At 40.7% G+C, this 24,600-nt stretch overlaps 1 protein-coding gene across 2 annotated transcripts in view; it reads right to left on the reverse strand.

The window, feature by feature from the left end:
* Positions 1-24,600, reverse strand: part of fat3a (FAT atypical cadherin 3a) — a 321,467-nt gene that overhangs the window by 278,798 nt on the left and 18,069 nt on the right. The gene's annotated exons all lie outside the window — the stretch shown is intronic.

Here is a 24,600-nt window from a genome sequence, read left to right on the forward strand (position 1 = left end):
GGTTCGTATTCACACCATAAGTAAACTGTACCACACTGTGAAAAAAATTGGACTTCGATAAGGTTCAGGTCCAGCTTGAGAATTTCATTATTTAAAATAAAAGGTTACATACTAACAATGATTAACCTGAAAAGCAATCAAATTAGACAAGTAATTGTACCAGAATAAAAAATCTGCATGGCAGAATACTTTACATTCAAGGCGAGCTCTCTAAATGTCTTGAATGTGCTCACAGCAACAAAGGGCTTTTGATAACTACATCAAAAAAGAAGAGACTAAGGGATTGCCCTCTTAATAGCATCACTTTAGATGGAAAGGTTTTGATTTGCTTTTGTACAAACCGAGGACACGGGACAAATATACATGTATTCAATCCATAAAATAAAGTTTCAACAAATACAAATTTTTCCACACCAGTGTCTTCAGCCTGGGTGATGAATGAGCCCAACTCCGAGTCCCCAGTCTCTGCTTTTAACAGGGAAGGCATGACTGAGTAGATCCTCTAAGTACTCCTTCCACCGCCCGATAATGTCTCCAGTTGTGGTCAGCAGCTCCCCAGTTGAATACATCCCTGGCTGGAGGCTTCACCAGACATTCCCAGCAGATCTTCACTGTATGCTTGGGTCTATCCGGCTTCCTCCTCTGCCAGGGGATTTGACTTTCCACCAGGTCGGTGATCGGTGGACAACTCAGCCCCTCTCTTCACGAGTGTCCAAGACATTGCGGCCAAAGGTCCGAAGACACCACAACAAAGACGATCATCGACCTCCTGCCAAGGATGTCCTGGTGCAAAGTGCACTGATGAACACCCTTATGTTTGAACATGGTGTTCATTATGGACAATCAGTGACTGGCACAGGAGTCCAATAACAAAACACCACTTGGCTTCAGATCTGGGAGGCCATTCCCACCAATCACATCTCTCCAGGTGTCACTGTCGTTTCCCACCTGGGCGTTGAAGTCCCCCCGCAGAATGACGGAGTCCTCGAAAAGTGTACTGTCCAGCAACCCCGAGAGAGATGCCAAAAAGGCCGGTTACTCTGCACCACTGCTCGGCCCGTAGGCCAAAACAACAGTCAGAGACCTCTCCCAGACCCGAAGGGGCAGGGAAGCAACACTTTAATTCACCAGTGTAAACCCCAACACAAGACAGCTGTCAAGCAAATCCACCCCAGCCTGCCATCTCTCCCCATGGGCCACTCCAGAGTAGAAGAGAGTCTAATCTCTCTCAAGGAGCTGGGTTCCAGAGCCCACTCTGTGCATGGAGGTGAGCCCAACTATTTCTAGCCGATATCTCTCAACCTCCCAAACAAGCTCAGACTCCTTCCCCCCTGCGAGGTGACATTCTATGCCCCTAGAGCCATTTTAAGCATACAAAGATCAGGTCCACCTTCGTCTGCTGCCCAATCCTCTTTGCACCGGTCCCTCATTGTTCACCCTGGAGGTGGTGGGGCCATTGGTGGATGGCCTCATGTCTCTTGTTTGGGCGCAGCCAGGAAAGGTCCTGCAACGAGTAACCCAGCCACCAGGCGCTCGCCGACTCACCCGACCCCACAGGAGGTGGAGGGTAACAGGTGTGTCGCATTTCCATCACCTGCTGGAGTATAAGAAGGTGGAGTTGTCAGCACTCCAGTGCCTGAGTGTTAACCTCTGTGGTAACTTCTAACCTCAGAAGAATCCACGTTTGGTTCAATCTCCAGCTGACAACTCAGTACCAATTCCTCCAGACAAGCGAACCCTGCTCACCCTCCACCTACTAATCACCAAAGACTCACCAGGTAAATTCATCTCCAAATTATTTATACGGATATCCATTGTCAATACTCACCTAAGCTTCTGCAGAAAGAACTCACCGTCATCCTGGACTATTCACCAGTTCAGTCCTCCCAGGCTTCATATCATTCCTCCACACCACCCCCCTCTCATCAAAGACAGTAAGCTCGAGTCTCATTTAATTACCAGTACTCCGTTCATCTTCAGAGAACTTACCTGTCCTCCTTTCCCGTGAAGTGCTGTGCCTCCAGTTCCGGTTCCAGTTCAATTCACATATCCTGTCAAATAAACTTGTTAAACTTTTCTCCTGCCTCCTGAGTGTCCTTCTGCATGTGGATCAAATCTATAAAGAACACCATGACAATATCTTAAAAACTACTGTACTGAAACTCTTTAAACATGGACTACATTAATTTTACAAGCGCAGTCTTTCAATTTAAGTCCGCGCTTATGCATTTTAACCCTTATATTAACCCTCGTATTTTAAAGGTATGTGTTTGTTTCTGGTGCTAAGCTATCCACTTCTTTGTTAGCTCAACTGCTAACCGGTAAGAACACGTGCTTGCTACTAAAGAATATTTAACAGAAAGGTTATTAGTTTTCAAGCTAGTGAATAATAGTCCCTGAACATCATTTTCTAGATTTAATAACTAAGTAAACACCATTAAGCCCCATTTCTCCAGAAAGTTTTGGCTCTTTTCCAAAATACCCCCTTAATAATATTTCTTCAAATATTATTTCAATAAATAAAAGCAGCTAATTAGACACCGTTGAGAAATGGTCATCCAGAAGGTTGGTTTTATTCAGCAGATCATTATTTAAAACATTATTTTATTAAAATAATATTTTATCTGATCTTGCATTGTGATTGGTTGTCTAAACGTTTGCTGATCATCAAGTTAGTTCCAAGACTAACTTAACTTCATTTCCAGATTCTTCAAGATAATCCTTGGTTCTCAGACATAAACATTGCATGGTAATGTTGCATCACTCTTTTGGTCATAATTTCCAATCATCTTTAATCAACTTGTTTATATTGTACATAGCCTATTAGTTGTCCCTATTCTTTAATTCTGCTTGGTAGTTTAGTTGGATTGTTTTAGCATAGTAAAGAGTTTGTTGATTGAAATATATTTGACTTTGAGTTGACTTATTTTTGTTAATAAATTCTTGTATTTTAAGAAATTGTGTGAATTCATTCCATGTGTGCAGAGTTTATGCTGTTCAATAATGTCAGAGCTCGTCTCACACCTTTCTATTTTGTCCTAATACCATCGCCTCACTGGGCTGGTATTCATAGGACAACCCTTAACAGATCAAAATATTATTTGATAAAATATTAAAATATTAATATTAAATATTAAATAATATTCTCAAATTCATAATTCCAACAGAGGAGAGCAAGTATGTACTAATTATTTCAAGTATCATGTGGTGCTATTCATTTTACATTGTAAAAAACAACTCTTATGTTTTTTTTTTTAGAAAAAAAGACTAATGATGTCCTGGAGTAATTTAAAAGTGTTGATGCTAAGGCTCATGAGAGAGAAGAGAGGCTCAACAAGCACATGGAGCACATGAAACTTGCATATTATATTGATCCATTACACACAGACTAATATATTTCAAATGTTAATTATTTTAATTTTGATGATTATAATTGACAACTAATGAAAACCCCAAATTCACTATCTCAGAAAATTAGAATACTACAAAAGACAAATACAAAAAAAGGATTTTTAGAAATGTTGGCCAACTGAAAAGTATGAACATGAAAAGTATGAGCATGTCCAGTATTCAATAGTTGGGGCTCCTTTTGCCTGAATTACTGCAGCAATGTGGCGTGGCATGGAGTCGATCAGTCTGTGGTACTGCTCAGGTGTTATGAGAGCCCATGTTGCTCTTATAGTGGCCTTCAGCTCTTCTGAATTGTTGCGTATGGCATATTGCATCTTCCTCTTCACAGTACCCCATAGATTTTCTATGGGGTTAAGGTCAGGCGAGTTTGCTTGCCAATTAAGAACAGGGATACCATGGTCCTTAAAATAGGTACTTGTAGCTTTGGCACTGTGTGCAGGTGTCAAGTCTTGTTGAAAAATGAAATCTGCATCTCCAAAAAGCTGGTCAGCAGCAGGAAGCATGAAGAGCTCTAAAACTTCCTGGTGGATAGCTGCGTTGACCTTGGACATCAGAAAACACAGTGGACCAACACCAGCAGATGACATGGCAGCCCAAACCATCACTGACTGTGGAAACTTTACACTAGACCTCAAGTAACGCAGCGTGGATTGGGTGTCTCTCCTCTTCCTCCAGACTCTGCGACCTTGATTTCCAAAGGAAATGCAAAATTTACTTTTGGAGAACATAACTTTGGACCATTCAGCAGCAGACCAATCCTTTTTGTCTTTAGCCCAGGCAAGGCGCTTCTGACGCTGTCTCTTGTTCAAGGATGGCTTGACACATAGAAAGCGACACCATGTCTTGCATACGTCTGTGCGTGATGGTTCTGGAAGCACTGACCCGAGCTGCAGTCTACTCTTGTGACTCTCCCACATTTTTGAATGGGTTTTGTTTCACAATCCTCTCCAGGGTGCGGCTATTCCTATTGCTTGTACACTTTTTTCTACCACATCTTTTACTTCCCTTTGCCCCTCTATTAATGTGCTTAGGCACAGAGCTCTTTGAACATTTTGTGTTTTGCCGTCCTTGTGCAAGGTGTCAGTGGTCATCTTTTGGAAAACTATCAAGTCAGCAGTCTTCCCCATGATTGTGTAGCCTACAGAACTAGACTGAGAGACCATTTAAAGGCCTTTGCAGGTGTTTTGAGTTGATAAGCTGATTAGAATGTGGCACCAGGTATCTTCAAATTGAACCTTTTCACAATATTCTAATTTCCCGAAATACTGAATTTGGGGATTTCATTAGTTGTCAGTTATAACCATCAAAATTAAAAGAAATAAACATTTGAAATATATCTTGGCACCGTTTTTCACTTTTACTCACCTCAAACTTTAACGAAATACTCTTAGGAATTTTGACCTATTAGCTTCATATTTAGTCAATATGCAGTTAAGGCTTGGGAGATTAAAATTGATCAAAATCGGAGTTTTTGAGCATGTTTAGGGGGCGTGGCCAGGGTATGAACTTGGTGCTCGCACCAAATGTTAAAAAAACATTAACTTTCCCAAACAAAGGCCAAATTACACAAAAATTTATATGAAAGGTGACCTTTGGGTTCCCGACAATCCTGTCATATGCTGACATCATCTAAGCCCCGCCCCCTCAGACCAGGAAGTCACTTTTTTTCCTAGGAAAGGTCGCTATCTGGCTGGCTACACTCAATCTACTTCAAACCGTGTGAAGTGACTGATAACTAGTGGTTCTGACTTTGTTTGAAGCACAGTGACATTTCATAAAATGGTGTGGCCATGGTGGCTCAGTGAAGTCTAACATTACGCCATGGTCATACGTTTGGCTCTGAATTACATATGCATGGTTCAATTTTCTACAAACTGATTATGGCTGGTCTTTGTCATCCCCCAAACACCTCTATTGGTTTACATTGGAATTTGCATCAACAGCGCCCTGTAGGAAATTCTAACCACTTTATCTCATCGGATCCACTTCAAATTTTGTATGCATCATTATGGACAAATGCTGAACACGTTCGCACACCCAATTGAGGACATCACTTTTGCCCCGCCCACTTAGAAATGGAAATGAAATGTTTCACTGCTGGATGTGTTCCTTTAAAACTCTCACTCATGCTACCTCCAGCTGTTTCTCTTTTTCCTCCCCCAAACAGCTCTAAAGGATTACCTTCAAATTTGGATCAACAGCACCCCGTAGGAAACTTCAACCGCTTTAACTCCCTCATGCAACATCGGATCCACTTCAACTTTGGTATGCATCATCATGGACCAATACTGAACACATTGGTATGGTTAACTTATGACATCACTTTAGCCCCGCCCACTTAGAACAGGAAGTCACATGTTTCACTGTTGCATGTCTTACATTTAAACTATGGTGGCCAAGAAACTTTTAGACATATTCTTCATATTAAAGATGTTCTTGGTGTATATTTGGAGATTTGTCTGACAAACTAAGGATTTCAGGTGAAGTTTTAAATTTTGGTCATTTTTATTAATATCATTGAAATGCTCGTTAACAATTCTTTTTAAAAAATCATTAAAATTAGGGACATGGTAAAACATGTATATCATTCCACATATAGATATAGTTACCTGAGAATATTTAGGGAATTTTATTAATAACCATGTATTTTTGAATTTGGCTAAGTACTATGGAAACAGTAAATGGCCTGCACTTGTATTGTGTCAAGTCCCCAGAGACCCCAAAGCGCTTTACACTACAATCAGTCATTCATCCATTCATACACACATTCACACACTGACAGTGGTAGACTACATTGTAGCCACAGCTGCCCTAGGGCAGACTGACAGAAGTGAGACTGCCATAAACAAGTACCACCGAGCCCTCTGACCACTATCATGTGGAAATGTCGGTTAACGGTTTTTGGTTGAAAGGGTAATTGATCAAGCACTTGAATAAACACTCATTTTGTTCAGTCTACAGTCATGGTCATCTAAGAATATTTATGGGAATTTTACAATGAAATATGGATTTTAATGGATATTTAAATTTGGGTAATTATAGGCTTGTGTTGTATAAACAAAGATACATTTTTTTGTTGAAAAATCATTACATCTGGGGACATTGTAAACAATGCCTATTATTGCAGATATAGACTTGGTTAAATGAGAATATTTTGGTAATTTTATGACAAACTGTGTTTTTTAGGAATTTTTCTAATTAGCCAGGTACTGTAGAGACAATGGTTAACCGTTTTGTGGTGGATAAAGCACTAAATCCAGGAACTTCAATAAACACTCATGTTGTTCCTTCTTTAGTCATGGTCATCTGAGAATATTTTATGATGAAATTTGGGTTTTTAATAAATATTTATAGGCTTTCATTAGAGGCTTGTATTGTATAAACAACATTCTCCATTTTATTGTGGAAAAACCATTACATCTAGGGACATTCTAAACTATGCATTTAATTAAAGTCATAGATATGGTTAATTGATAATATTTCAAAAATTATGAGGCATGGGAATTAACATTTTTATTTTGAAAACATATTTGGTCTAAGGACATGGGACTTTTGTATTGTACTTCTGTCATGAAATGTTTCCAGTAGCCACATTTTAAGAATTTAAGAGACTGAATTCTCCATGAGTTTTTAAAGTTTTTCTCCAATGCTATAAATTAGCCACAATGAATTGTAAGGGCTAAGCCTGTGAGGTCTGAGTGCTTCTCCAAATAATTTCTGACCTCACCCTATGGAAAATATGGTCATAATAAATGTTGATCGCATACTAGGTTGGCGGGGCGCCTGACATGGTGTGCTGGGAGGGGCGGGGCTGGGCTGGGGGTGGACTTACCGGGGAAGGGCTTGGAACCAGTTCATAATTGCTTGCAGTTCTAGTTCTAAGCTTGTATTGCTGAAAGAACAAGGCTACCATTAACTCACTCCATTCAATATGTTAATTTAGTCAAATAAGTGAATATTAGCTAAAATGCTAATGTTAGCCTAAATGCTAATGTTAGCTTAAATGCTAACATTGGCATGTTGGCTAAAACTAGCATGTTGGCTACCATTAACTCACTGCATTCAATATGTTCATTTAGCCTTATAAGTGAAAATTAGCATACATTTAAGCTAACATAAATGCTAATGTTAGCTTAAATGCTATCACTAGCATGTTGGCTAACATTATCTTAGTCCATCTATAATGCTTGCATCAGCCTACATGCGGAAGTCTAAGAAATTGCCCTTTAGGGTCAATCACTGTTGTCTGGTGTTGGAACAGCAGTACATGTTGTTTAAGTACCTAACACAAAATGGCCATAGAAATGAATAAAAATGAATGGAAGTCAATGCAAAGTCCTCGAAAAGACGGTTAAACATGAATGTGTGTGTGTGTGTGTGTGTGTGTGTGTGTGTGTGTGTGTGTGTCAAAGTGCGTGTGTCAAAGTGTGTGTGTGTCAAAGTGTGTGTGTGTCAAAGTGTGAGACATGGAGAGAATAGAGGCATGAGAAAGATAGAATCACAAACAAATACAGGTCCTTCTCAAAATATTAGCATATTGTGATAAAGTTCATTATTTTCCATAATGGCATGATGAAAATTTAACATTCATATATTTTAGATTCATTGCACTCTAACTGAAATATTTCAGGTCTTTTATTGTCTTAATACGGATGATTTTGGCATACAGCTCATGAAAACCCAAAATTCCTATCTCACAAAATTAGCATATCATTAAAAGGGTCTCTAAACGAGCTATGAACCTAATCATCTGAATCAACGAGTTAACTCTAAACACCTGCAATAGATTCTTGAGGCCTTTAAAACTCCCAGACTGGTTCATCACTCAAAACCCCAATCATGGGTAAGACTGCCGACCTGACTGCTGTCCAGAAGGCCACTATTGACACCCTCAAGCAAGAGGGTAAGACACAGAAAGAAATTTCTGAACGAATAGGCTGTTCCCAGAGTGCTGTATCAAGGCACCTCAGTGGGAAGTCTGTGGGAAGGAAAAAGTGTGGCAGAAAACGCTGCACAACGAGAAGAGGTGACTGGACCCTGAGGAAGATTGTGGAGAAGGGCCGATTCCAGACCTTGGAGGACCTGCGGAAGCAGTGGACTGAGTCTGGAGTAGAAACATCCAGAGCCACCGTGCACAGGCGTGTGCAGGAAATGGGCTACAGGTGCCGCATTCCCCAGGTCAAGCCACTTTTGAACCAGAAACAGCGGCAGAAGCGCCTGACCTGGGCTACAGGAAAGCAGCACTGGACTGTTGCTCAGTGGTCCAAAGTACTTTTTTCGGATGAAAGCAAATTCTGCATGTCATTCGGAAATCAAAGTGCCAGAGTCTGGAGGAAGACTGGGGAGAAGGAAATGCCAAAATGCCAGAAGTCCAGTGTCAAGTACCCACAGTCAGTGATGGTCTGGGGTGCCGTGTCAGCTGCTGGTGTTGGTCCACTGTGTTTTATCAAGGGCAGGGTCAATGCAGCTAGCTATCAGGAGATTTTGGAGCATTTCATGCTTCCATCTGCTGAAAAGCTTAATGGAGATGAAGATTTCATTTTTCAGCACGACCTGGCACCTGCTCACAGTGCCAAAACCACTGGTAAATGGTTTACTGACCATGGTATCACTGTGCTCAATTGGCCTGCCAACTCTCCTGACCTGAACCCCATAGAGAATCTGTGGGATATTGTAAAGAGAACGTTGAGAGACTCAAGACCTAACACTCTGGATGAGCTAAAGGCCGCTATCGAAGCATCCTGGGCCTCCATAAGACCTCAGCAGTGCCACAGGCTGATTGCTGCCATGCCACGCCGCATTGAAGCAGTCATTTCTGCAAAAGGATTCCCGACCAAGTATTGAGTGCATAACTGTACATGATTATTTGAAGGTTGACGTTTTTTGTATTAAAAACACTTTTCTTTTATTGGTCGGATGAAATATGCTAATTTTGTGAGATAGGAATTTTGGGTTTTCATGAGCTGTATGCCAAAATCATCCGTATTAAGACAATAAAAGACCTGAAATATTTCAGTTAGTGTGCAATGAATCTAAAATATATGAATGTTAAATTCTCATCATGACATTATGGAAAATAATGAACTTTATCACAATATGCTAATATTTTGAGAAGGACCTGTATATACAGTGGAAGATACACAGAGCTATAAATAGTACAGTGAGGAATGAATCAGCCAATCAGCATCGACTGTCAGTGTAACTGTGGAAATATAAATGCATTATTATTAGTAGTGTGGAAATATAAATGCATTATTAGTAGTAGCTAAGACAAAGATATATTTGGGACTTTGATGTTTATAGATTGATTTTTATTAGGGTTTTAGTTATGCTTTTGATAGTTATAAAAAACCTTAACAGTAGCCTCTAGTATTATAGAGTCCAGTTTTTACACAATGAGTGTTTATTATTCAAGGTTAAAGCTTGCAGGTGTTTTCTGTCTGTATCGTCAGAAGCCGGCAGTGTATTGGGAGGCATGGTACTCCTCTCTGTGCTGACCGAAACTTCTGATAACTATTCCACCCTGAAGATTCCTGAAGATGTGTGGGAAATTAATTAAATGATGAAATGTATCTCTGTTTCTTTGATACTGTTGCTGGGGAGACATCCACAGACAGAATGATTGTGTATGTGTACTGCATAGCAGCGTGGGGTATAAAATGTAATGTAACGCAACCCCCACACAGACGTTTCCAGGTACCTGTGTAAGTGTGATGTCTCCCTCTCTGAATTCAGATTGGTTTTAATAAACTTGTGGAAACGTACAACTGATCTCTGACTGAGGATTGTCCTTTGGGGTGCCAAATAAAAAGAGCCGATGAGAGGTTAGGAGTAATGTAAGAGTTAACGGACGGCCAGTAAAGTTTTCCTACCTCGACAGTAACCCAACACCTGCTGTTTTTCACTGACGCAGCACCACACTTTGTGTCTCATCGTTCCCTGGCTTTGTAACATTGTGGCAAATGCTCCCGAACTACTGCCCATAACTCGGAAACCGTAGGGGCTATCAACGTCATTCTTGGACCGCTTTTTATCAGAACGGACAGGGGAATGATAATATCAATCTTTATCAATTTCTTGTTGAAAATATAATAATAAAGACACAACACTAGGTGAAAAGAGAGGGACAAATGGAGAAAAAGACAAAAATGCTGGAACATGCTCTCAAACAACATCTAATAACTTGGAAAACGTACATGGTATTTGAAACATTTCCGAAACATGGGCGACAGCCATCCCTCGTCCCTAATCATGGAGATTTTCATAGCTCTATGTTATTCACGGTATAAAATAGATGGAAAGAAATGTTGTCACTCATGGATTACTGGTCAAACTGCCAGTGAAAATACATGGGAAAAGGCCTGCGGAATTCTTTTGACTCGATCGAGGGGGATTTGACGGAAAACTGTGAGACCTAGAACAATTTTTCTTTAAATTGTGTGAAAGCAGAGAACCGGCCCTACAAACTGACTGAAAATGGTGACTTTAGAGCAAAAGTTGTGGCCGTGAGGGCGAGCTAAAAATTTTATTTCCTGAAAAAATCCCGCTTCCCACACTCTGATCAGCAGTTACACTCTAATTTCTAGGTTTTGCTAAAAGTTTGGGTCGCTTAGAGGCAAGTAGTGGAAAATTCTTAAGAGGTATCAATGTGCAGTCTTCTTTTTGAACAGAGCACGGATTTCTCTAACAACTGAAATTTGAACAGTGTTTCTAGCTTAGACTTTGATAACACAGAAAATCCTCCAAAATAGTGGATTTTCAGGATCTTTCAAGACCTCTTCCCATTCATTCCTATGGGATTTCTGGAGATGTTTTTTGGGGAATTACGTCACCATGGTAACTCAAAACGGTAATAAAAGTAATAGCACCCATCTTGAGACCGAGCCGCACGTTTTGATATAAATAATGTGGGGTTGCATGCTACAGTTCGAGCCGCATTAACGGTGACGGAAGAAAAATAAATATATAAAATAACTAGAAAAATTGCTGTTTCTGTGAAACAGCACGTGAGAATGCATTTTGTAGAATGAACGAAGCAAGAGGAGGCTGAAAAAAATTTTAAAAAGTAAAAATAAGCAAAAATATGCTGAAGAGCACTTGAAAGACAAGGAGGCAGAAAGAAGAGAAAGAGGATAAAACGAAGCAGGAAATGTGAAAGCTGGATGAACAAAGCAGATGCTGAAGAAATTTGAAAAAGTAAAAATGATCAACACTCTGTTAAAGAACAGAAGAAAGAGAATGAGCCAGAAAGAAGAGAAAGAGAGAAGAGAGGAGAGAACAAGCAGAAAACAGAGAGAAGAGAAAGACGAGAGAAAGAAACAGAAAGGATAGAAAGACAAAATGGAAAAATGGGGGAAAGAAGAAGAAAGAATAGAAAGAATAGAAAGGGAGCAGAGAGAAACAGGAAAGATGGAGGCAGAAAGGAGAAAAGGAGAGACAAGAAAAAGGAGGGACAGAAGCAGAAAGGATAGAAAGAGAGAAGCTAAAATGCTAACATTAGCATATTGCCTATCACTAGCATGAAGGCTAACATTAATTTACCCCTTCTACTGTGCAAAAAGCGGTATAAAAGCTGAAATTAGCAAAAATGCAAAGGCTAGCTGAATGTTAATGTAGTAAGACTAGCATGTTGGTTAATAATAACTATCTATAATGCTTAGTACAGCCCATATGCAAAAGTCTATGAAACTGTCCGTTAAAATGATTCATTCTTGTTCAGGTATTTGAACAGCAGTAGAAGCTGTTTAAACACCTGACATCAAGTGGTCGCTGTTTTGTTGCTCCCTTGGGACCTATGAAGATGGTCTTACCATAACAAGTCACAGAGTAGTGCTTTCTTATGGGTTCTGATAAATGTGGCCCTGGTTCTCATGGAGTGTTCCTAACTGTTTCTGAGGGATTTTTGTACCAGGTTCTGATGGAGATTTCCTCTTGGTTCTAATGGAGTTTGGGTCTGGTTCTGAAGGAGATTTTGAACCTGGTTCTGGTGGAGGGTCCTTAACTGGTTCTGATGGAGTTTGGGTCCAGTTCTGATGGAGATTTGTTCCAGGTTCTGATGGAGTTTGGACCTAGTTCTGATAGAAGGGTCCTCCTATTTCTGAAGGAGATTTGGACGGGGTTCTGATAGACTTTGGACATGGTTCTGATGGGTGTTTGGATATGGTTCTGATGAAGATTTGTTCCTGGTTCTGATTGAGTTTAGGTCTGATTCTAATTGAGATTTGTTCCAGGTTGATGGATTTTGGTTTGTTCTGATGGATGATTGTATATGGGTTTGATGAAGCTTTATAGAATGTTTGGATGGAGATTTGTTCCTGGTTCTGACAGAGTTTGGGTTTGGTTCTGATGGAGGGTTCCTAACTGGTTCTGATTAAGAATTCCTCCTGGTTCTGATTGAGTTTGGGTCTGGTTCTGAGGAATGTTGGACCATGGTTCTGATAGAAGGGACCTCCTGATTCTGAAGGAGATTTGGACCTGGCTCTGGCGAAGTTTTCTTCATGGTTCTGATAGGTTTGACCTGGTTCTGATAGACTTTGACCTGGTTCAGATGGAGTTTGGACCTGGTTGTGATGAATGTTTCTCCTTGGCTTTTATAGAATTTGGACCTATTTCAGATGGAGGTTTGTACATGGTTCGGATGCACTAGCAGCCTATATACAAAAGTCTATGAAATTGCCTTTTAAATTTAATCACTGTTGTCTAGTTGTTAGAACAGCAGTACATGCTGTTTAAGTACTCAACACAAAATGGCCACCAGTAGTTGCCTCCTATGAAGATGGTCAAAGGGTTAGGGGGTCGGGTCAGGTTTAGGCCATAGAAACGAATGAAAATGAATGGAAGTCAATGAAAAGTCCTCACAAAGATAGTAATCCATGAATGTGTGTGTGGGTGTGTGTGAGCGTTTGTGTGTGTCCGAGTGTGAGACACGGACAGAATAGAGGCAGAAACAAAGACAGAATCATATACAGACATAGACAGTAGGAGATACACAGAGCTATAAATAGAACAGTGAGGAATGAATCAGCCAATCAGCAAAGAGTGTCAGTGTAACTTGACACCTGCAGCATTTCTAATGCAGCACCTCACTATCGTCTCCCCCTGGCCTGGGCTTTTAACATGGAGGCGCATGCTCCCGAACTACCGCCCATAACTCGGAAACCATAAGGGCTATCGATGTCATTCTTGGACCGTTGTTCTCAGAACGGACAGGGGAACGAGAATATTAACACGTTTTTGCAGAAAATATCATATTAAAGGCAAAACACAAGGTGAAAATAAAGGGAAAAATAGAGAAAAACAGAAAAATGCCTGATCATGATCTCAAACAACGTCTAATAACTCGGAAACTATAAGGGCTATCGATTTGATTCATGCACCGTATGAATCAGCAGGCCTTGCTGAACAATCATGGAGCTTCTCAAGTTTCTACAAAAATCTGTCTGAGAGGTGTGACCCTGTGAAAAAGTGGATCATTTTGACCATTTTTAACCAGAGTGAAGGTGAATTTTTCACTCTCAAACAAACCTACTTCACGCGACAACGATAAAAGGTATCCAAAAACCTTCTGGACCGTTGGTATCAGCAGGGATCGGTGAACAATCCTGGAGATTTTCGTGTGTCTACATAAATCCGTGTAGAAGATATGACAGTGTAGAAAAGTGGATAATTTTGAAATTTTTCAATTTTAAGCGATTTTGGGAAGGACAGATTTGGTACTCCTAAACAAACCTTTTTTATGACAAAACGATAAAAGATATCAAAGCAATTCCTTCACTGTGAGCGTCAGCAAGGTCTGAAGATAAATCTCCAGAAGGCTCATGTCTCTACCTCGAACGGTTTACGAGAGGCGGCAATTCGAAAACATGTGACTTTAAGGATTTTTTTCTCTGATTTTTTCTGAAATTCCTAGATTTCCTATACAGGGTGTGTTGACTTTGTGTTGCTTCGGGGCGTGTTGCCGGAAAACTATGTGTCCCACATCAATGAGGGTGACCTTTTCTAAATCGCGAAAGAGCTTCCCACGTTTTGATGTATAATTTGTATAGGTAGATTCAAAATTGAGCGAGTGAAGAGAGTTTGTTCGTTCTTTTTAAGGTTATTCAAAAACCTAGAGCATACACTCTAGCGACACGAACATTCCGTCATAGGATTACATTATAAAACTGAAAATCTGAAAAAATGTTTAAAAGTTCTTAAACAGATTTTATTTTCTGGTTCTGATGGAGCTTTTTGCCAGGTTCTGATGGAGTTTGAACCTGGTTCTTAAAGACGTTTCTTTCTGGTTCTGATGGAGTTTGGATCTGGTTCTGATGGAAATATGTATCTGGTTCTGGTGGAAGTCTGTATCTGGTTCTGATGGATGTTTCTCCTAAGCTTTGATAGAGTTTGGACCTGGTTCTGATACAGGTTTGTACCTGGTTCTGATGGAGGTTTTTTCCTGGTACTGATGGAGCCTTTTGCCAGGTTCTGAAGGAGTTTGGACCTTATTCTGATAGAAGGTTCCTCCTGGTTCTGAAGGTGATTTCGACCTGGTTCTGGTGGAGGAACTGGTTCTGATGGAGTTTGGGTCCAGTTCTTGTGGAGATTTATTCCAGGTTCTGATGCTTCTTGGAACTGGTTCTGATAGAGGTTTCTTTCTGGTTCTGACTGAGTTTGGACCTGGTTCTGATAGTGGGTGAATAACTGGTCCTGATGGAGAATTCCTCCTGGTTCTGATGGAGATTTGTTCCTGGTTCTGATGGAGTTTTTCTTTCGTTGTACTGATGGAGCTTTTTGCCAGGTTCTGAAGGAGTTTGGACCTGGTTCTGATAGAAGGTTCCTTCTGGTTCTGATTGAGTTTGGACCTGGTTCTGATAGTGGGTGACTAACTGGTCCTGATACAGAATTCCTCCTGGTTCTGATGGAGATTTGTTCCTGGTTCTGCTGGAGTTTGGTTCTGGTTCTGATGGAGGTTTCCTAACTGCTTCTAATGAAGAATTCCTCCTGGTTCTGATTGAGTTTGGGTCTGGTTCTGAGGAATGTTGCACCATGGTTCTGATAGAAGGGACCTCCGGATTCTGAAGGAGATTTGGACCTGGCTCTGGTGAAGTTTTCTTCCTGGTTCTGATAGGTTTGACCTGGTTCTGATAGACTTTGACCTGGTTCAGATGGAGTTTTGTACATGGTTCTGATGAAGATTTGTACCAGGTTCTGATAGAGTTTCCATCTGATTCTGATGGATTTTGGACAAGGTTCTGATGGAGTTTGGGTCTGGTTCTGATGGAGGGTTCCTAACTGGTTCTGCTGGAGTTTGGGTCTGGTTCTGATGGAGGGTTCCTAACTGGTTCTGATGGAGGGTTCCTAACTGGTTCTGATTAAGAATTCCTCCTGGTTCTGATTGAGTTTGGGTCTGGTTCTGAGGAATGTTGGACCATGGTTCTGATAGAAGGGACCTCCGGATTCTGAAGGAGATTTGGACCTGGCTCCGGTGAAGTTTTCTTCCTGGTTCTGATAGGTGTGACCTGGTTCTGATAGACTTTGACCTGGTTCAGATGGAGTTTTGTACATAGTTCTGATGAAGATTTGTACCAGGTTCTGATAGAGTTTCCATCTGATTCTGATGGATTTTGGACAAGGTTCTGATGGAGTTTGGGTCTGGTTCTGATGGAGGGTTCCTAACTGGTTCTGCTGGAGTTTGGGTCTGGTTCTGATGGAGGGTTCCTAACTGGTTCTGATGGAGGGTTCCTAACTGGTTCTGATTAAGAATTCCTCCTGGTTCTGATTGAGTTTGGGTCTGGTTCTGAGGAATGTTGGACCATGGTTCTGATGGAAGGGACCTCCTGATTCTGAAGGAGATTTGGACCTGGCTCTGGCGAAGTTTTCTTCCTGGTTCTGATAGGTTTGACCTGGTTCTGATAGACTTTGACCTGGTTCAGATGGAGTTTGGACCTGGTTGTGATGAATGTTTCTCCTTGGCTTTTATAGAATTTGGACCTATTTCAGATGGAGGTTTGTACATGGTTCTGATGCACTAGCAGCCTATATACAAAAGTCTATGAAATTGCCTTTTAAATTTAATCACTGTTGTCTTGTTGTTAGAACAGCAGTACATGCTGTTTAAGTACTCAACACAAAATGGCCGCCAGTAGTGGCCTCCTATGAAGATAGTGAATTGCTCACTGGTCATTTCTGAAACAGTATCCCACCACAGATGCACACATGGATATGTCCAAACAGCAACCCATTGCCTTCTTGGAATGCTTAACCATGCGTATAACATTAAAATAAATAAATCTTAATAAACATTGTACATATGCACATGTAGTGACATATACAAATGCAGATGTTTCACCGAAAACACTGGATATACCATTTTTGCACAGATCCGCTGTCTTCTTTTCCATTGTACACTCTCCCCTCACATAGGTAAACAAAGAAGTAACGTGCATAGCTCAGCTAGCTCCGCTAACTTGCTACTGTTTACTAAGCTCTCCCTCTGTGTGTACTACCCACTATTAATGACACACGCTTGGTTCGCCACATTGGTGGAAACACACTAGACCAGTGTTGGGACCTACAGCCATGGGTTTCAACATTAAACTCCGGTACGAACATTTCTGGAACTTTCAAAATAAATGGCATTTAACTGACTTCCAGCACAACTCCGAAGGGTGGGTAGCAGAGGACTTCCCATGATGCCACTGCCCGCATAAGACCCCCACCTTTCCACAAGTCTTTCTCTTCCACGCCGATGACCATCGGGATAGGAAGGAAACAAATCGCGCTGATGTCTTTTGCTGGCAAAAATACATAAATTCAACTGGATCCAAGGAAGCCATACGATCATCGATCATATGCAAAGTTAAGTAGAATAAAATACTGTCTGTGTATCCGGTATTTTCATTCACGAACGGGGAAATTAAGGTGTAAGAGTTGCTTATCTTTTCTCTCCGAAGCAGAGAAATCCCCAGTAGAGAAGCTGTTTCTACAAGCCGAGTCTGAAGGAAGGACCGCGGCCTGCACCACCGTGTTTACGGTAACGAACAGCTGGTTGACGGACAGAACGAGCCGTTTTTCAAGCCACAGCTCCAAAGGTCAGGTTAGCCGAAAGCTAACCCTTTTGTTCAGAATGAACACACCTTCAACACCCCGCCAGCTCTCCGGAGCTAACCCCTTTGTTCACAGAGCGAACGCAGAGGTTAGCCGAAAGTTAACCGCTTGTTGACTGTGGACGTTTCTTCAAGCTTCGCCCCTTGGACAACATTCCTCACCATAATTCATGAGGTAAAGTGTTTGGGCAGAATAATATAGAGATTAACAGTTAGGATGAAATAATCTGAATGTTTTCATTCTATGAAGTTTTGTTTTTGTGAAACCCGGCTATCTTAGTGCTAGTAGGCTAGCTACAGCACGCGCCGGTTTGTGTTCTTTGTATGTTTTAAAGTTAAGATAAACTTTATTTAAAGGGTGGTTTTAAACAGAACATTGCTCATATCGCGCCGTCCGCGCTTATGCATTTTAACCCTTTTATTAACCTTGGTATTTTAAAGGTATGTGTTGATTCTGGTGCTAAGCTATCCGCTTCTTTGTTAGCTTAATGGCTAATCGGTAGAGAACATGTGCTACTAAAGACTATTCAACAGAAAGGTTGTTGGTTTTCAAGCTAGTGAATAATAGTCCCTGAACATCATTTACTAGATTTGATAACGAAGTAAACAACGTTAAGCCCCATTTCTCCAGAAAGACTTGGCTCTTTTCCAAAATGACTCTGCCAGCGCTTCCCTTTGTCACCAGCCCTGTTCATAACATTGATGGACAGGATTTCTAGGCGCAGCCAAGGGCCAGAGGGTGTCAAGTTTGGGGACCAGTGGATTTTGTCTTTTCTTTTTGCAGATGACATGGTCCTGCTGGCCTCTAGCCAACATGGACCAGAGCAACCTACAGCATGCACTGGGGCGGTTTGCAGTTGAATGTGAAGTGGCTGGGCTGAGGATCAGCTCCACCTAGTCTGAGGCCTATGGTTCTTGACCTGGAAAAGGGTGGTTTGCCCTCCTGAAGGGGAGTTTTAGCTTCAAGTGGAGTTCAAGTATCTCGTGGTCATGTTCACAAGTGAGGGGAGGGTGGAGCGGGAGATCGACAGATGGATCGGTGGGGCTACCGCAGTAATAAGGATGCTGTGCCGGTTCCTTCTGGTGAAGAGAGAGCTGAGCCGAAAAACTAATCTCTCAATTTACCAGTTGGTCTACGTTTCTACCCTCACGTATGGTCATGAACTTTGGGTTATGACCGAAAGAACGAAATCTCAGATACAAGTGGCTGAAAAGAGCTTCCTCCGTAGGGTGACCAGCCAATCACCTAGAGATAGGGTGAAGGGCTTGGCCATCCGGAAGGAGCTCGTAGTAGAGAGGCTGCTTCTCCACATTGATAGGAGTCAGTTGAGGTGGTTCGGGCATCTGTATAGGACACCTCCTGAACTCCTCCCTCAGGAGGTGTTCCAGGCACGTGCCACTGGGAGGAGACCCAGGGCCCAGGAAATGCTGGAGGGACTATGCCTCTCAGCTGGCCTGAGAACGTCTTGGGCTCCCCTCTGGAGGAGCTGGATGAGGTGTCTGGGGAGAGGGAAGTCTGCTGCCCCCGTGGCCCGGTCCCGGATTAAGCGGAGAACGAGTATGAGTACAAATTTTCCCATTTCAGCCAACAGTTTATTTTCTCTGTATTGAGAGAGAGAAAAAAATTTGTGCATGTTCTCAGAAGCACAGAACATTGCAAAGGTGCTGAATGCTAGAACGTGTTCTGTTTTCCAAGGCAAAAAATGTTACGCCATGGGTCGGCCCCTTGTCAAATTGCAGTAACGACACCATTATAATCATGTTGATCAGCGACAGTAAAGAGTCAGGGTACAGAGCTGAGGTACCAAACCTAGTCAGCGGGTGCTCTGAGAACAACTTATCTCTGACTACAGGAAAGACCAAGTAGCTGGTCATCAACTTCAGGAAACTCCAGGCCGAAAATGACACTCCTATCTTCATCAACGGGGGAAAGAGTGGCCGACATCAGGTTCCTTGGAGTACACATCTATACCTCTTCCCTAGTAAAGAAGATGCGGAAGCCTGTTCTTCCTGTGGATGCTGAAAAAGGACAGGCTGCCACAGAAGATGCTGGCAACTGTCTTCCACTATACTAATGTTGTGATTATGAATCTGAAAATATTATTTAATAATTTATTAAATATATTAATTTGTTAAGGGTTGTCCTGTGAATACCAGCCCAGTAAGGCGATGGTATTAGGACAAAATAGAAAGGTGTGAGCCAAGCTCTGACATTATTGAACAGCACAACTCTGCACACACATGGAATGAATTCACACAATATCTTAAAATACAAGAATTTATTAACAAAAATAAGTCAACACTAAGTCAGACATATTTCAATCAGCAAACTCTTTACTATGCTAAAACATTCCAACTAAACTACCAAGCAGAGTTAAAGAATAAGGAAGACTGAGTTATGTACAATATAAACAAATTATGATTAAAGATGATTAAAAATCATGACCAAAGGATATGTGTGGAACCATAGAAGAAAACCATACATGTGTATGGTTTGCTTCTTTGGTTCCACACATTCTCCAACACCGGAGATAAGACCTAGTGTGTTTACTCCTTATCTTGGGTGTAATGAAATATCTTGTGAGATTTATTCACCCAAACTCTCTCCAGAGTCTGGAGTTTGTTGTCGTGTTCTGATTTATACATATATCCCGCCACTCCTCGGATAATATTTCCAATTTGGTTTCTTTTTCCCAGTTATTTTTTATATATATGGTTGATGCCAGTGAATTTTCTCTAAATATTTTATATAGTGATGTTATTTCCCTGAATTTTATCACTTTGTAGGTTTTAATCACACATCTAAGTAAACCATCCAGTTTGTGGGCTTTTTATTTCTCTCAGGAAATAATCTCTGAGTTGCAGATATCGAAAAAAGTCAGTCTTCTCCAGTTTATATTTTGCTTTTAATTCTTCAAAGCTCATCATCTTGCCATCCTTAATTATAGTGCAAATAGCAATTATTCCTCTGTCTTCCTAGGTTTTAAATCCTTGATCATTCTTACCTGGTGTAAAATAGTTATCATATGTGACCCAACGTAATATCCGAAGCTCCTTTCCCTGTCTGTTTTGTTTTGTCTTTTCAAACCAAATATCGAGGGTATGAGAGGTTATTGGATCTAATTGGTGCTGTTGTGTCTTTTTAAGCCTATCGTCCCCAAGAAATGTTTGGGGTGGGACACCATCCACTGTCCTTTCAATATCTTTCCACTTAGCACAGTAGCTTTGGTCACACCATTTAATCACAGGTTGTGCTGCACAGTAGTGGTCCCTCAAATGAGGGAGTGCCACCTCACCCTGTTCCCTAGATAACTGCAATATTGAATATTTTATTCTGGGCCTCTTGCCATTTCAGACAAATCTAGAGATAAACTTATCCCAGTATTTAAATCTCTCTGGTGGGATCTTAACTGGAAGGCCCTGGAAAAAGTATAATAACCGGGGAAGGATGTTCATTTTCATAACCAAAATTCTTGAATTTAGATCTACTGTAAGGGCTGTCCATCTGTCGAGTCCTGTCAAATATGACAATTAATATTATCGTAATTAGCCTTATAAAGATTATTTAGTTTATTATTACCCCAAAATATTTTATAGATTTTAGCTCCCAATTTATTGTTAATTTGGTTCTAATCTCTTTTGATGGAATGTAATTAAAGATAACACCTGGGTTTTGGTAACATTAATTTTATAACCTGAATGTTGAGAGAAAGAATTATTTAGATTAATCAGAGGGATAAGATTTTGATCTGGGTTTTCTAAGTATATTATAATGTCATCTGCAAATAAACCTATGACATGTTCTCTTCCATTAATGGTAACTCCTCTCACCTCTTCATTCTCCTGCAAGGCTTGTGCCAAAGGTTCAATGTACAATGCAGAGAGCAGAGGTGAGAGACAGCATCCCTGGCAGGTACCTCGCTCTAGCTTTATTTGCTTTTTTAGGCTGCCATTAATTTTTATTCTCACTGAAGGATTTAGATAAATGGCTTTTATGCATTTAATTGAGTCTTCATTATAATCAAATCTTTGAAGTACAGCATACAGATAGTTCCAATTTACGCTATCAAATGCTTTTACTAAAATAGCTCTAGTTTTTTGAGATTGTTTTGAATCCACCACATGGAGAGTTCTCCTGATACTGTCTTGAGATGTATGTTCTAAAATGAAACCTGCTTGGTCTTCTTCAATCAAGTGTGGCATGATTTTCCCATATCGTTCAGCAATTATAGAAGTGTATATCTTATAGTCCATGTTAAGTACAGACTGTGGCCTGTAATTGTCGCAGTACTCTATGTCCTTCCCTTCCTTCGGGATTACCGAAATGATTGCCTCCATCCATGAAATTTGGACCTGACCCACCTCAAGTGTATAATTGAATGATGACAATAATATAGGTATCAGGTCTTCTTTAAAGGTCCTGTACCACTCTGAGGGGAACCCGTCGTTTCCAGGGGATTTCTTAGTTTTAAGTCTCGATATGGCTCTTAATATCTCTTTATATGTTATCGGCGCTGTGAGTCTCCTATTTTGCTCAACTCCAATTGTAGGTAGGTCCAAGGAATTAAGAAATGTGTTTTTTTCAGTTATTTGAGGAAAGTGGTTGTTTATATAGATTTTCATAGTACTTTCGGAAGGTTTCTTCTATTGCTTCTTGGTTATACTGTAAAATAATTTGTAGAGTGGTTCTAATCTTATGTATGGTGTTTGCTGCTTGCGGTTTTCTAAGTCGCCTTGCTAGTAATCTATTTGCCTTTGCTCCCTGTTCATAATAGTCTTGTTTTAGATATCTGAGTTTTTTCTCAGCCTCCCGGGCAAAAGGTTGTCTATTTCTTTCTTAATAATTTAAATTTCTTTAAGAAGCTGGGTATTGTGGGTTGTTTGATACCTTATCTCAAAAGTTTTTAATTTTCCCAACAATTTAGGATGCGAGGTTCTTTTTATCTGATATTGTTTTGATGTTATAGCTATCTGTTTCCCCCTGATCACTGCTTTACACGCATCCCATAAGACTATTGGACTGATTCCTTCAGTGTCATTTTCTTCTACATATTGTTTTATTTATTTTTTAATTTGTTCTTTTACTTCTGTCTTATTTAAAATGCCCACGTTTAATTTCAAATTTCCTCCTACTATTCAAGTCTAATTTTACCTGGACACAACCATGATCTGAGACATCTGCAGCTCCAATTTCACACTTAGTTACTTTGTGAAGGTCCCACTTGTTCATAATCACGTAGTCAATTCTTGAATGTGTGTTGTGTGTCATTGAATAATGTGTATATTCTTTATTTGTAGGATTGATATTCCCTCCAGACATCAACCATTCCCTGTTCCTTCATAAATATGTTAATCGTTTTGGCCAAATTATTCTTACTTCTGTTGGTGCTTGTTGTATCAATCCAATGGTCAAGACATATATTAAAATCTAAAATATGTATTTCTATAAGCAAAATTCTTAAGTTTCTCGTGTTCTTCTTGGGATAAATGTGTCTCTTGCAGATATATAATGTTGGCATTCATTTTTCTTATTTTAATTATTACTTTACTCCTTTTAACTGGATTATTCATGCCATTCACATTCATGGACACCAAGGTTACACTATTCATCAATTAACTCTACCATTGATCCCTACTTTTGACATCTTGCAACCATAACAACGAACAATAACATTAACTCTAGTAACATGGAGCAACTTAAACTTAAAACGCTCCATGAAAACAAATTTGCTTCCTACATTCTTTAGCTGGGTGGTGAGGTATGTCCTTTTTAACATTGAGGCCCCTGTGAAATCCATTCTAACCTATTCGCTGTAGGCAGATCTATACCTGCTCAGATGAAAACTTAACCTGAGAGACAATCTTTATAACAAAATTATTTTTCTAACATGTTTTTTTTTTATCTTCAGTCTTCTGTAGTAGACATTTACTAAGACTTAATCCCTCTGGATTTTTTAAGATCACTTTTCCCTCTGCTGCCAGGCTGATGCTCCTCGCAGCTGCTCCTCCAGCTGCGCCGGGTCTTTGCTCCTCACCAGTACCTCCACCTGCATTCCTCTCCGTCTCAGCTCACCACCGCCCGCGCACTCTCATAGATCCTGGTGCCGTTTTCCCAGTGAAGACGGATTTTAGTTAAAGGGGTCTTGAACTGGATCCCTCACTCCTTCAGGGCTTTTTTGACGTGCATGTATTCTTTCCTCTTCTGAACTTGTCTTGATACTTCACTTTTTTCTTCTATGCTTCCTTTGGCACCATCCCTTTAGTTGTATATTGAGGAAAGTTAATTACCACGGATCGTGAGGGTTTATCAGCTGCCGGTCTAGCTAACAATGCTCTGTGGGCTCGTTGGATATTCATTACAGAGTCCGGTGGAAGCGTCAACTCAGTTTTCAGAAGAAGTTCAAAAAACTGCACCCTCGAGCCCCACTCCACACCATGTTTCAGGGCAAAAATGTGTATGTTATTTCACTGGCTACTACCCTCCAAATCATCCAGCCTTTCCCAAATCAGCCGTTGTTGTTTAAGTGATTGAGTTAAAGCATCCCTTGCAGCCACATTCCAGTCCTCCATGCAATTCTTTTGTGGGCTTTTTATCGAGTGTTGATCGGGATCAGTTGACTTAAGCTGCCATCTTGTCTGGCGTCCCAAACCGGAAGTCCACTAATGAGAGCACTTTAACGTACTACATCTCCACGTTTCCTAAGTGGTTCTGCAGCTGACAGAAAGGTGCTTCAGCAGGTCATCTCCAGCACCAAGAGGATTGTAGGAGCTCAATTCCCAAAGCTTAAGGACATTTGTGACATACATCCATGCCACCACTTATCAGAACTGCTGCCACTTGGAGGTACTCACATACAAAAACAGTACAAGTTTTTTTTCCCCAAAAGTATGTTCTCAAAAGATGAGCACAGAACAATGTAAAGGTGCTATGGTGGAAAAAGATTTTAAAAAGCTGTCATGATCTTCAGGTACAACTGCTGTTGAACATGCTCTGTTTCCCAAGGCAATAACGTTTGATGCCAGGTACAAGATCCAGAATGATGTACAAATTTTAAAAGGGATAGCTTACGACAACAGTTTTGACCCGACAAAACACGATCAA

Source organism: Girardinichthys multiradiatus, chromosome 18 (assembly GCF_021462225.1).
Source record: "Girardinichthys multiradiatus isolate DD_20200921_A chromosome 18, DD_fGirMul_XY1, whole genome shotgun sequence".
Classification (NCBI taxonomy): domain Eukaryota; kingdom Metazoa; phylum Chordata; class Actinopteri; order Cyprinodontiformes; family Goodeidae; genus Girardinichthys; species Girardinichthys multiradiatus.